The sequence below is a fragment of the Megachile rotundata genome, chromosome 11 (genome assembly GCF_050947335.1).
Source record: "Megachile rotundata isolate GNS110a chromosome 11, iyMegRotu1, whole genome shotgun sequence".
NCBI lineage: Eukaryota > Metazoa > Arthropoda > Insecta > Hymenoptera > Megachilidae > Megachile > Megachile rotundata.
Genome location: NC_134993.1, coordinates 4,794,373 through 4,808,880, shown reverse-complemented (window position 1 = coordinate 4,808,880; position 14,508 = coordinate 4,794,373).

Below are 14,508 nucleotides of genomic sequence, written 5' to 3'. Positions count from 1 at the left end.
GTGATCGTGATTGTGTGATTGTGTGATTGTGTGATTGTGTGATTGTGTGATTGTGTGATTGTCTGATTGTGTTATTGTGATTGTGTGATTGCGATTGTGATATTGTGATTGTGTGATTGTGATTGTGTGATCGTAACTGTGTGATCGTGATTGTGTGATCGTGATCGAGTGGTCGGGACTGTGTGTTTGTGATTGTGTGAACGTGATTGTGTGACCGTGATTGTATGATCGTGATTGTGTGGTCGAGATTGTGTGATGGTGATTGTGTGATCGTCATTGTGTGGCGTTGATTGTGTGATTGTGATTGTGTGATCGTGATCGTGTGATCGTGATTGTGTGATCGTGATTGTGTGATCGTGATTGTGTGACCGTGATTGTGTGATCGTGATAGTGTGATCGTGATTGTGTGATCGTGATTGTGTGATCGTGATTGTGTGATCGTGATTGTGTGATGGTGATTGTGTGATGGTGATTGTGTGATCGTGATTGTGGGATCGTGACTGTGTGATTGTGGGATTGTGATTGTGGGATTGTGATTGTGGGATTGTGATTGTAGGATTGTGATTGTGTGATTGTGATTGTGTGATTGTGATTGTGTGATTGTGATTGTGTGATTGTGATTGTGTGATTGTGATTGTGTGATTGTGATTGTGTGATTGTGATTGTGTGATCGTGATTGTGTGATGGTGAATGTGTGATCGTCATTGTGTGACCTTGATTGTGTGATTGTGATTGTGTGATTGTTATTGTGTGATCGTGATCGTGTGATCGTGACTGTGTGATCGTGATTGTGTGATCGTGATTGTGGGATTGTGACAGTGTGATTGTGTGATTGTGATTGTGTGATTGTGATTGTGTGATCGTGATTGTGTGATCGTGATTGTGGGATTGTGACTGTGTGATTGTGATAGTGCGATCGTGATTGTGTGATCGTGATTGTGTGATCGTGATTGTGTGATCGTGGTTGTGTGATCGTGATTGTGTGGTCGTGATTGTGTGATGGTGATGGTGTGATCGTCATTGTGTGACCTTGATTGTGTGATTGTGATTGTGTGATCGTGATCGTGTGATCGCGACTGTGTGTTTGTGATTGTGTGATTGTGATTGTGTGATCGTGATTGTGTGATCGTGATTGTGTGATTGTTATTGTGTGATCGTGATTGTGTGATGGTGATTGTGTGATCGTCATTGTGTGACCTTGATTGTGTGATTGTGATTGTGTGATTGTTATTGTGTGATCGTGATCGTGTGATCGTGACTGTGTGATCGTGATTGTGTGATCGTGATTGTGGGATTGTGACAGTGTGATTGTGTGATTGTGATTGTGTGATTGTGATTGTGTGATCGTGATTGTGGGATTGTGACTGTGTGATTGTGTGATTGTGGGATTGTGATTGTGGTATTGTGATTGTGGGATTGTGATTGTGGGATTGTGATTGTGGGATTGTGATTGTGTGATTGTGATTGTGTGATTGTGATTGTGTGATTGTGATTGTATGATTGTGATTGTGTGATTGTGATTGTGTGATTGTGATTGTGTGATTGTGATTGTGTGATTGTGATTGTGGGATTGTGATTGTGTGATCGTGATTGTGGGATTGTGACTGTGTGATTGTGTGATTGTGATTGCGAGATTGTGTGATTGTGTGATAGTGATTGTGTGATCGTGATTGTGTGATCGTGATTGTGTGATCGTGTTTGTGTAATTGTGATTGTGTGATCGTGATTGTGATTGTGATTGTGTGATTGTGTTTGTGTGACTGTGATTGTGTGATCGTGATAGTCTGATCGTGATTGTGTGATCGTCATTGTGTGATCGTGATTGTGTGATGGTGATTGTGTGATGGTGATTGTGTGATCGTGATTGTGTGATTGTGATTGTGTGATAGCGATTGTGTGATAGCGATTGTGTGATGGTGATTGTGTGATCGTGATTGTGTGATCGTGATTGTGTGATCGTGATCGTGTGATCGTGATCGTGTGATCGTGACTGTGTGATCGTGATTGTGATTGTGATTGTGTGATTGTGATTGTGTGACTGTGATTGTGTGATCGTGATCGTGTGATCGTGACTGTGCGATCGTGATTGTGTTATCGTGATTGTGTGATTGTGATTGTGTGATCGTGATCGTGTGATCGTGACTGTGCGATCGTGATTGTGTGATCGTGATTGTGGGATTGTGACTGTGTGATTGTGTGATCGTGACTGTGTGATCGTGATTGTGTGATCGTGATTGTGGCATTGTGACAGTGTGATTGTGTGATTGTGATTGTGTGATTCTGATTGTGTGATCGTGATTGTGTGATCGTGATTGTGGGATTGTGACTGTGTGATTGTGTGATTGTGGGATTGTGATTGTGGGATTGTGATTGTGGGATTGTGATTGTGGGATTGTGATTGTGGGATTGTGATTGTGTGATTGTGATTGTGTGATTGTGATTGTGTGATTGTGATTGTGTGATTGTGATTGTGTGATTGTGATTGTGTGATTGTGATTGTGTGATTGTGATTGTGTGATTGTGATTGTGTGATTGTGATTGTGAGATTGTGATTGTGTGATTGTGATTGTATGATTGTGATTGTGTGATTGTGATTGTGTGATTGTGATTGTGTGATTGTGATTGCGTGATTGTGATTGTGTGATCGTGATTGTGTGATCGTGACTGTGTAATCGTGATTGTGTGATCGTGATTGTGTGATCGTGATTGTGTGATCGTGATTGTGTGATCGTGATTGCGTGATCGTGATTGCGTGATCGTGATTGTGTGATTGGGAGTGTGTGATTGTGATTGTGTGACTGTGATTGTGTGGTCGTGATTGTGTGATCGTGTTTGTGTGATCGTGAATGTGTGATCGTGATTGTGTGATCGTGATTGTGTGATCGTGATTGTGTGATCGTGATTGCGTGATCGTGATTGTGTGATTGGGAGTGTGTGATTGTGATTGTGTGACTGTGATTGTGTGGTCGTGATTGTGTGATCGTGTTTGCGTGATTGTGATTGTGTGATCGTGACTGTGTGATCGTGATCGTGTGATCGTGTTTGTGTGATCGTGAATGTGTGATCGTGATTGTGTGGTCGTGATTGTGTGATCGTGATTGTGTGATCGTGATTATGTGATCGTGATTGTGTGATGTGATTGTGTGATTGTGATTGTGATTGTGATTGTGATTGTGATTGTGATTGTGATTGTGATTGTGATTGTGATTGTGATTGTGATTGTGATTGTGATTGTGATTGTGATTGTGATTGTGATTGTGATTGTGATTGTGATTGTGATTGTGATTGTGATTGTGATTGGGATTGTGATTGTGATTGTGATTGCGATTGTGATTGTGATTGTGATTGTGTGACTGTGTGATTGTGATTCTGTGATCGTGATTGTGATTGTGATTGTGATTGTGATTGTGATTGTGATTGTGATTGTGATTGTGTGACTGTGTGATTGTGATATTGTGATTGTGATTGTGTGATCGTGATTGTGTGATCGTGATTGTGTGATAGCGATTGTGTGATAGCGATTGTGTGATCGCGGTTGTGTGATCGTGATTGTGTGATCGTGATTGTGTGACTGTGATTGTGTGATCGTGATTGTGTGATCGTGTTTGTGTGATCGTGATTGTGTGATCGTGATTGTGTGATCGTGATTGTGTGATCGTGATTGTGTGATCGTGATTGTGTGATCGTGATTGTGTGATTGTGATTGTGTGATAGCGATTGTGTGATAGCGATTGTGTGATCGTGATTGTGTGATCGTGATTGTGTGATCGTGATTGTGTGATCGTGATCGTGTTATCGTGATCGTGTGATCGTGACTGTGTGATCGTGATTGTGATGGTGATTGTGTGATTGTGATTGTGTGATTGTGATTGTGTGATTGTGATTGTGTGATCGTGATCGTGTGATCGTGACTGTGCGATCGTGATTGTGTGATCGTGATTGTGGGATTGTGACTGTGTGATTGTGTGATTGTGATTGTGTGACTGTGATTGTGTGATTGTGATTGTGGGATTGTGATTGTGTGATTGTGTGATTGTGATTGTGATTGTGATTGTGATTGTGATTGTGATTGTGATTGTGATAGTGTGACTGCGTGATTGTGATTGTGTGATCGTGATTGTGTGATTGTGATTGTGGGATTGTGATTGTGTGATCGTGATTGTGGGATTGTGACTGTGTGATTGTGTGATTGTGATTGCGTGATTGTGTGATTGTGTGATAGTGATTGTGTGATCGTGATCGTGTGATCGTGACTGTGCGATCGTGATTGTGTGATCGTGATTGTGGGATTGTGACTGTGTGATTGTGTGATTGTGATTGTGTGATAGCGATTGTGTGATAGCGATTGTGTGATCGTGACTGTGTGATCGTGATTGTGTGATCGTGATCGTGTGATCGCGACTCTGTGTTTGTGATTGTGTGAACGTCATTGTGTGATCGTGATTGTGTGATCGTGATTGTGTGATCGTGATTGTGTGATCATGATTGTGTGATCGTGATTGTGTGATCATGATTGTGTGATCGTGATTGTGTGATTGTGTGATTGTGTGATTGTGTGATTGTGTGATTGTGTGATTGTCTGATTGTGTTATTGTGATTGTGTGATTGCGATTGTGATATTGTGATTGTGTGATTGTGATTGTGTGATCGTAACTGTGTGATCGTGATTGTGTGATCGTGATCGAGTGGTCGGGACTGTGTGTTTGTGATTGTGTGAACGTGATTGTGTGACCGTGATTGTATGATCGTGATTGTGTGGTCGAGATTGTGTGATGGTGATTGTGTGATCGTCATTGTGTGGCGTTGATTGTGTGATTGTGATTGTGTGATCGTGATCGTGTGATCGTGATTGTGTGATCGTGATTGTGTGATCGTGATTGTGTGACCGTGATTGTGTGATCGTGATTGTGTGATCGTGATTGTGTGATCGTGATTGTGTGATCGTGATTGTGTGATCGTGATTGTGTGATGGTGATTGTGTGATGGTGATTGTGTGATCGTGATTGTGGGATCGTGACTGTGTGATTGTGGGATTGTGATTGTGGGATTGTGATTGTGGGATTGTGATTGTGGGATTGTGATTGTGTGATTGTGATTGTGTGATTGTGATTGTGTGATTGTGATTGTGTGATTGTGATTGTGTGATTGTGATTGTGTGATTGTGATTGTGTGATTGTGATTGTGTGATTGTGATTGTGTGATCGTGATTGTGTGATGGTGATTGTGTGATCGTCATTGTGTGACCTTGATTGTGTGATTGTGTTTGTGTGATTGTTATTGTGTGATCGTGATCGTGTGATCGTGACTGTGTGATCGTGATTGTGGGATTGTGACAGTGTGATTGTGTGATTGTGATTGTGTGATTGTGATTGTGTGATCGTGATTGTGTGATCGTGATTGTGGGATTGTGACTGTGTGATTGTGATAGTGCGATCGTGATTGTGTGATCGTGATTGTGTGATCGTGATTGTGTGATCGTGGTTGTGTGATCGTGATTGTGTGGTCGTGATTGTGTGATGGTGATGGTGTGATCGTCATTGTGTGACCTTGATTGTGTGATTGTGATTGTGTGATCGTGATCGTGTGATCGTGATCGTGTGATCGCGACTGTGTGTTTGTGATTGTGTGATTGTGATTGTGTGATCGTGATTGTGTGATCGTGATTGTGTGATTGTGATTGTGTGATCGTGATTGTGTGATGGTGATTGTGTGATCGTCATTGTGTGACCTTGATTGTGTGATTGTGATTGTGTGATTGTCATTGTGTGATCGTGATCGTGTGATCGTGACTGTGTGATCGTGATTGTGTGATCGTGATTGTGGGATTGTGACAGTGTGATTGTGTGATTGTGATTGTGTGATTGTGATTGTGTGATCGTGATTGTGGGATTGTGACTGTGTGATTGTGTGATTGTGGGATTGTGATTGTGGGATTGTGATTGTGGGATTGTGATTGTGGGATTGTGATTGTGTGATTGTGATTGTGTGATTGTGATTGTGTGATTGTGATTGTATGATTGTGATTGTGTGATTGTGATTGTGTGATTGTGATTGTGTGATTGTGATTGTGTGATTGTGATTGTGGGATTGTGATTGTGTGATCGTGATTGTGGGATTGTGACTGTGTGATTGTGTGATTGTGATTGCGAGATTGTGTGATTGTGTGATAGTGATTGTGTGATCGTGATTGTGTGATCGTGATTGTGTGATCGTGTTTGTGTAATTGTGATTGTGTGATCGTGATTGTGATTGTGATTGTGTGATTGTGTTTGTGTGACTGTGATTGTGTGATCGTGATAGTCTGATCGTGATTGTGTGATCGTCATTGTGTGATCGTGATTGTGTGATGGTGATTGTGTGATGGTGATTGTGTGATCGTGATTGTGTGATTGTGATTGTGTGATAGCGATTGTGTGATAGCGATTGTGTGATGGTGATTGTGTGATCGTGATTGTGTGATCGTGATTGTGTGATCGTGATCGTGTGATCGTGATCGTGTGATCGTGACTGTGTGATCGTGATTGTGATTGTGATTGTGTGATTGTGATTGTGTGACTGTGATTGTGTGATCGTGATCGTGTGATCGTGACTGTGCGATCGTGATTGTGTTATCGTGATTGTGTGATTGTGATTGTGTGATCGTGATCGTGTGATCGTGACTGTGCGATCGTGATTGTGTGATCGTGATTGTGGGATTGTGACTGTGTGATTGTGTGATCGTGACTGTGTGATCGTGATTGTGTGATCGTGATTGTGGCATTGTGACAGTGTGATTGTGTGATTGTGATTGTGTGATTCTGATTGTGTGATCGTGATTGTGTGATCGTGATTGTGGGATTGTGACTGTGTGATTGTGTGATTGTGGGATTGTGATTGTGGGATTGTGATTGTGGGATTGTGATTGTGGGATTGTGATTGTGGGATTGTGATTGTGTGATTGTGATTGTGTGATTGTGATTGTGTGATTGTGATTGTGTGATTGTGATTGTGTGATTGTGATTGTGTGATTGTGATTGTGTGATTGTGATTGTGTGATTGTGATTGTGTGATTGTGATTGTGAGATTGTGATTGTGTGATTGTGATTGTATGATTGTGATTGTGTGATTGTGATTGTGTGATTGTGATTGTGTGATTGTGATTGCGTGATTGTGATTGTGTGATCGTGATTGTGTGATCGTGACTGTGTAATCGTGATTGTGTGATCGTGATTGTGTGATCGTGATTGTGTGATCGTGATTGTGTGATCGTGATTGCGTGATCGTGATTGCGTGATCGTGATTGTGTGATTGGGAGTGTGTGATTGTGATTGTGTGACTGTGATTGTGTGGTCGTGATTGTGTGATCGTGTTTGTGTGATCGTGAATGTGTGATCGTGATTGTGTGATCGTGATTGTGTGATCGTGATTGTGTGATCGTGATTGCGTGATCGTGATTGTGTGATTGGGAGTGTGTGATTGTGATTGTGTGACTGTGATTGTGTGGTCGTGATTGTGTGATCGTGTTTGCGTGATTGTGATTGTGTGATCGTGACTGTGTGATCGTGATCGTGTGATCGTGTTTGTGTGATCGTGAATGTGTGATCGTGATTGTGTGGTCGTGATTGTGTGATCGTGATTGTGTGATCGTGATTATGTGATCGTGATTGTGTGATGTGATTGTGTGATTGTGATTGTGATTGTGATTGTGATTGTGATTGTGATTGTGATTGTGATTGTGATTGTGATTGTGATTGTGATTGTGATTGTGATTGTGATTGTGATTGTGATTGTGATTGTGATTGTGATTGTGATTGTGATTGTGATTGTGATTGTGATTGGGATTGTGATTGTGATTGTGATTGCGATTGTGATTGTGATTGTGATTGTGTGACTGTGTGATTGTGATTCTGTGATCGTGATTGTGATTGTGATTGTGATTGTGATTGTGATTGTGATTGTGATTGTGATTGTGTGACTGTGTGATTGTGATATTGTGATTGTGATTGTGTGATCGTGATTGTGTGATCGTGATTGTGTGATAGCGATTGTGTGATAGCGATTGTGTGATCGCGGTTGTGTGATCGTGATTGTGTGATCGTGATTGTGTGACTGTGATTGTGTGATCGTGATTGTGTGATCGTGTTTGTGTGATCGTGATTGTGTGATCGTGATTGTGTGATCGTGATTGTGTGATCGTGATTGTGTGATCGTGATTGTGTGATCGTGATTGTGTGATTGTGATTGTGTGATAGCGATTGTGTGATAGCGATTGTGTGATCGTGATTGTGTGATCGTGATTGTGTGATCGTGATTGTGTGATCGTGATCGTGTTATCGTGATCGTGTGATCGTGACTGTGTGATCGTGATTGTGATGGTGATTGTGTGATTGTGATTGTGTGATTGTGATTGTGTGATTGTGATTGTGTGATCGTGATCGTGTGATCGTGACTGTGCGATCGTGATTGTGTGATCGTGATTGTGGGATTGTGACTGTGTGATTGTGTGATTGTGATTGTGTGACTGTGATTGTGTGATTGTGATTGTGGGATTGTGATTGTGTGATTGTGTGATTGTGATTGTGATTGTGATTGTGATTGTGATTGTGATTGTGATTGTGATAGTGTGACTGCGTGATTGTGATTGTGTGATCGTGATTGTGTGATTGTGATTGTGGGATTGTGATTGTGTGATCGTGATTGTGGGATTGTGACTGTGTGATTGTGTGATTGTGATTGCGTGATTGTGTGATTGTGTGATAGTGATTGTGTGATCGTGATCGTGTGATCGTGACTGTGCGATCGTGATTGTGTGATCGTGATTGTGGGATTGTGACTGTGTGATTGTGTGATTGTGATTGTGTGATAGCGATTGTGTGATAGCGATTGTGTGATCGTGACTGTGTGATCGTGATTGTGTGATCGTGATCGTGTGATCGCGACTCTGTGTTTGTGATTGTGTGAACGTCATTGTGTGATCGTGATTGTGTGATCGTGATTGTGTGATCGTGATTGTGTGATCATGATTGTGTGATCGTGATTGTGTGATCATGATTGTGTGATCGTGATTGTGTGATTGTGTGATTGTGTGATTGTGTGATTGTGTGATTGTGTGATTGTCTGATTGTGTTATTGTGATTGTGTGATTGCGATTGTGATATTGTGATTGTGTGATTGTGATTGTGTGATCGTAACTGTGTGATCGTGATTGTGTGATCGTGATCGAGTGGTCGGGACTGTGTGTTTGTGATTGTGTGAACGTGATTGTGTGACCGTGATTGTATGATCGTGATTGTGTGGTCGAGATTGTGTGATGGTGATTGTGTGATCGTCATTGTGTGGCGTTGATTGTGTGATTGTGATTGTGTGATCGTGATCGTGTGATCGTGATTGTGTGATCGTGATTGTGTGATCGTGATTGTGTGACCGTGATTGTGTGATCGTGATTGTGTGATCGTGATTGTGTGATCGTGATTGTGTGATCGTGATTGTGTGATCGTGATTGTGTGATGGTGATTGTGTGATGGTGATTGTGTGATCGTGATTGTGGGATCGTGACTGTGTGATTGTGGGATTGTGATTGTGGGATTGTGATTGTGGGATTGTGATTGTGGGATTGTGATTGTGTGATTGTGATTGTGTGATTGTGATTGTGTGATTGTGATTGTGTGATTGTGATTGTGTGATTGTGATTGTGTGATTGTGATTGTGTGATTGTGATTGTGTGATTGTGATTGTGTGATCGTGATTGTGTGATGGTGATTGTGTGATCGTCATTGTGTGACCTTGATTGTGTGATTGTGTTTGTGTGATTGTTATTGTGTGATCGTGATCGTGTGATCGTGACTGTGTGATCGTGATTGTGTGATCGTGATTGTGGGATTGTGACAGTGTGATTGTGTGATTGTGATTGTGTGATTGTGATTGTGTGATCGTGATTGTGTGATCGTGATTGTGGGATTGTGACTGTGTGATTGTGATAGTGCGATCGTGATTGTGTGATCGTGATTGTGTGATCGTGATTGTGTGATCGTGGTTGTGTGATCGTGATTGTGTGGTCGTGATTGTGTGATGGTGATGGTGTGATCGTCATTGTGTGACCTTGATTGTGTGATTGTGATTGTGTGATCGTGATCGTGTGATCGTGATCGTGTGATCGCGACTGTGTGTTTGTGATTGTGTGATTGTGATTGTGTGATCGTGATTGTGTGATCGTGATTGTGTGATTGTGATTGTGTGATCGTGATTGTGTGATGGTGATTGTGTGATCGTCATTGTGTGACCTTGATTGTGTGATTGTGATTGTGTGATTGTCATTGTGTGATCGTGATCGTGTGATCGTGACTGTGTGATCGTGATTGTGTGATCGTGATTGTGGGATTGTGACAGTGTGATTGTGTGATTGTGATTGTGTGATTGTGATTGTGTGATCGTGATTGTGGGATTGTGACTGTGTGATTGTGTGATTGTGGGATTGTGATTGTGGGATTGTGATTGTGGGATTGTGATTGTGGGATTGTGATTGTGTGATTGTGATTGTGTGATTGTGATTGTGTGATTGTGATTGTATGATTGTGATTGTGTGATTGTGATTGTGTGATTGTGATTGTGTGATTGTGATTGTGTGATTGTGATTGTGGGATTGTGATTGTGTGATCGTGATTGTGGGATTGTGACTGTGTGATTGTGTGATTGTGATTGCGAGATTGTGTGATTGTGTGATAGTGATTGTGTGATCGTGATTGTGTGATCGTGATTGTGTGATCGTGTTTGTGTAATTGTGATTGTGTGATCGTGATTGTGATTGTGATTGTGTGATTGTGTTTGTGTGACTGTGATTGTGTGATCGTGATAGTCTGATCGTGATTGTGTGATCGTCATTGTGTGATCGTGATTGTGTGATGGTGATTGTGTGATGGTGATTGTGTGATCGTGATTGTGTGATTGTGATTATGTGATAGCGATTGTGTGATAGCGATTGTGTGATGGTGATTGTGTGATCGTGATTGTGTGATCGTGATTGTGTGATCGTGATCGTGTGATCGTGATCGTGTGATCGTGACTGTGTGATCGTGATTGTGATTGTTATTGTGTGATTGTGATTGTGTGATTCTGATTGTGTGATCGTGATTGTGTGATCGTGATTGTGGGATTGTGACTGTGTGATTGTGTGATTGTGATTGTGGGATTGTGATTGTGGGATTGTGATTGTGGGATTGTGATTGTGGGATTGTGATTGTGGGATTGTGATTGTGTGATTGTGATTGTGTGATTGTGATTGTGTGATTGTGATTGTGTGATTGTGATTGTGTGATTGTGATTGTGTGATTGTGATTGTGTGATTGTGATTGTGTGATTGTGATTGTGTGATTGTGATTGTGAGATTGTGATTGTGTGATTGTGATTGTATGATTGTGATTGTGTGATTGTGATTGTGTGATTGTGATTGCGTGATTGTGATTGTGTGATCGTGATTGTGTGATCGTGACTGTGTGATCGTGATTGTGTGATCGTGATTGTGTGATCGTGATTGTGTGATCGTGATTGTGTGATCGTGATTGCGTGATCGTGATTGCGTGATCGTGATTGTGTGATTGGGAGTGTGTGATTGTGATTGTGTGACTGTGATTGTGTGATCGTGATTGTGTGATGTGATTGTGTGATTGTGATTGTGATTGTGATTGTGATTGTGATTGTGATTGTGATTGTGATTGTGATTGTGATTGTGATTGTGATTGTGATTGTGATTGTGATTGTGATTGTGATTGTGATTGTGATTGTGATTGTGATTGTGATTGTGATTGTGATTGTGATTGTGATTGTGATTGTGATTGGGATTGTGATTGTGATTGTGATTGCGATTGTGATTGTGATTGTGATTGTGTGACTGTGTGATTGTGATTCTGTGATCGTGATTGTGATTGTGATTGTGATTGTGATTGTGATTGTGATTGTGATTGTGATTGTGTGACTGTGTGATTGTGATATTGTGATTGTGATTGTGTGATCGTGATTGTGTGATCGTGATTGTGTGATAGCGATTGTGTGATAGCGATTGTGTGATCGTGGTTGTGTGATCGTGATTGTGTGATCGTGATTGTGTGACTGTGATTGTGTGATCGTGATTGTGTGATCGTGTTTGTGTGATCGTGATTGTGTGATCGTGATTGTGTGATCGTGATTGTGTGATCGTGATTGTGTGATCGTGATTGTGTGATCGTGATTGTGTGATTGTGATTGTGTGATAGCGATTGTGTGATAGCGATTGTGTGATCGTGATTGTGTGATCGTGATTGTGTGATCGTGGTTGTGTGATCGTGATCGTGTTATCGTGATCGTGTGATCGTGGCTGTGTGATCGTGATTGTGATGGTGATTGTGTGATTGTGATTGTGTGATTGTGATTGTGTGATTGTGATTGTGTGATCGTGATCGTGTGATCGTGACTGTGCGATCGTGATTGTGTGATCGTGATTGTGGGATTGTGACTGTGTGATTGTGTGATTGTGATTGTGTGACTGTGATTGTGTGATTGTGATTGTGGGATTGTGATTGTGTGATTGTGTGATTGTGATTGTGATTGTGATTGTGATAGTGTGACTGCGTGATTGTGATTGTGTGATCGTGATTGTGTGATTGTGATTGTGGGATTGTGATTGTGTGATCGTGATTGTGGGATTGTGACTGTGTGATTGTGTGATTGTGATTGCGTGATTGTGTGATTGTGTGATAGTGATTGTGTGATCGTGATCGTGTGATCGTGACTGTGCGATCGTGATTGTGTGATCGTGATTGTGGGATTGTGACTGTGTGATTGTGTGATTGTGATTGTGTGATAGCGATTGTGTGATAGCGATTGTGTGATCGTGATTGTGTGATCGTGATTGTGTGATCGTGATCGTGTGATCGTGATCGTGTGATCGTGATAGTATGATCGTGATTGTGTGATTGTGTGATTGTGTGATTGTGTGATTGTGTGATTGTGTGATTGTGTGATTGTGATTGTGTGATTGTGATTGTGAGATTGTGATTGTGTGATTGTGATTGTATGATTGTGATTGTGTGATTGCGATTGTGCGATTGTGATTGCGTGATTGTGATTGTGTGATCGTGATTGTGTGATCGTGATTTTGTGATCGTGATTGTGTGATGGTGATTGTGTGATGGCGATTGTGGGATGGTGATTGTGTGATCGTGATTGTGTGATAACGATTGTGTGATTGTGATTGTGTGATCGTGATCGTGTGATCGTGATGGTGTGATCATGACTGTGTGATCGTGATTGTGATTGGGATTGTGTGATCGTCATTGTGTGACCTTGATTGTGTGATTGTGATTGTGTGATCGTGATCGTGTGATCGTGATCGAGTGATCGCGACTGTGTGTTTGTGATTGTGTGAACGTGATTGTGTGATCGTGATTGTGTGATCGTGATAGTGTGATCGTGATTGTGTGATCGTGATTGTGTGACTGTGTGATTGTCTGATTGTGTTAATGTGATTGTGTGATTGTGATTGTATGATTGTGATTGTGTGATCGTGACGGTGTGGTCGTGATTGTGGGATTGTGACTGTGTGATTGTGTAATTGTGGTTGTGTGATTGTGATTGTGTGACTCTGATTGTGTGATCGTGACTGTGTGATCGTGATTGTGTGATTGTGATTGTGTGATCGTGATTGTGTGATCGTGATTGTGTGATCGTGATTGCGTGATCGTGATTGCGTGATCGTGATTGCGTGATTGGGAGTGTGTGATTGTGATTGTGTGACTGTGATTGTGTGGTCGTGATTGTGTGATCGTGTTTGTGTGATCGTGATTGTGTGATCGTGATTGTGTGATCGTGATTGTGTGATCGTGATTGTGTGATCGTGATTGTGTGATCGTGATTGTGTGATCGTGATTGTGTGATGTGATTGTGTGACTGTGATTGTGATTGTGATTGTGATTGTGATTGTGATTGTGATTGTGATTGTGATTGTGATTGTGATTGTGATTGTGATTGTGATTGTGATTGTGATTGTGATTGTGATTGTGATTGTGATTGTGATTGTGATTGTGATTGTGATTGTGATTGTGATTGTGATTGTGATTGTGATTGTGATTGTGATTGTGATTGTGATTGTGATTGTGATTGTGATTGTGATTGTGATTGTGATTGTGATTGTGATTGTGATTGCGATTGTGATTGTGATTGCGATTGTGTGACTGTGTGATTGTGATTCTGTGATCGTGATTGTGTGATCGTGTTTGTGTGATCGTGATTGTGTGATCGTGATTGTGTGATCGTGATTGTGTGTTCGTGATTGTGTGATCGTGATTGTGTGATCGTGATTGTGTGATCGTGATTGTGTGATTGTGATTGTGTGATAGCGATTGTGTGATAGCGATTGTGTGATCGTGATTGTGTGTTCGTGATTGTGTGATCGTGATTGTGTGATCGTGATTGTGTGATCGTGATTGTGTGATCGTGATTGTGTGACTGTGTGATTGTCTGATTGTGTTAATGTGATTGTGTGATTGTGATTGTATGATT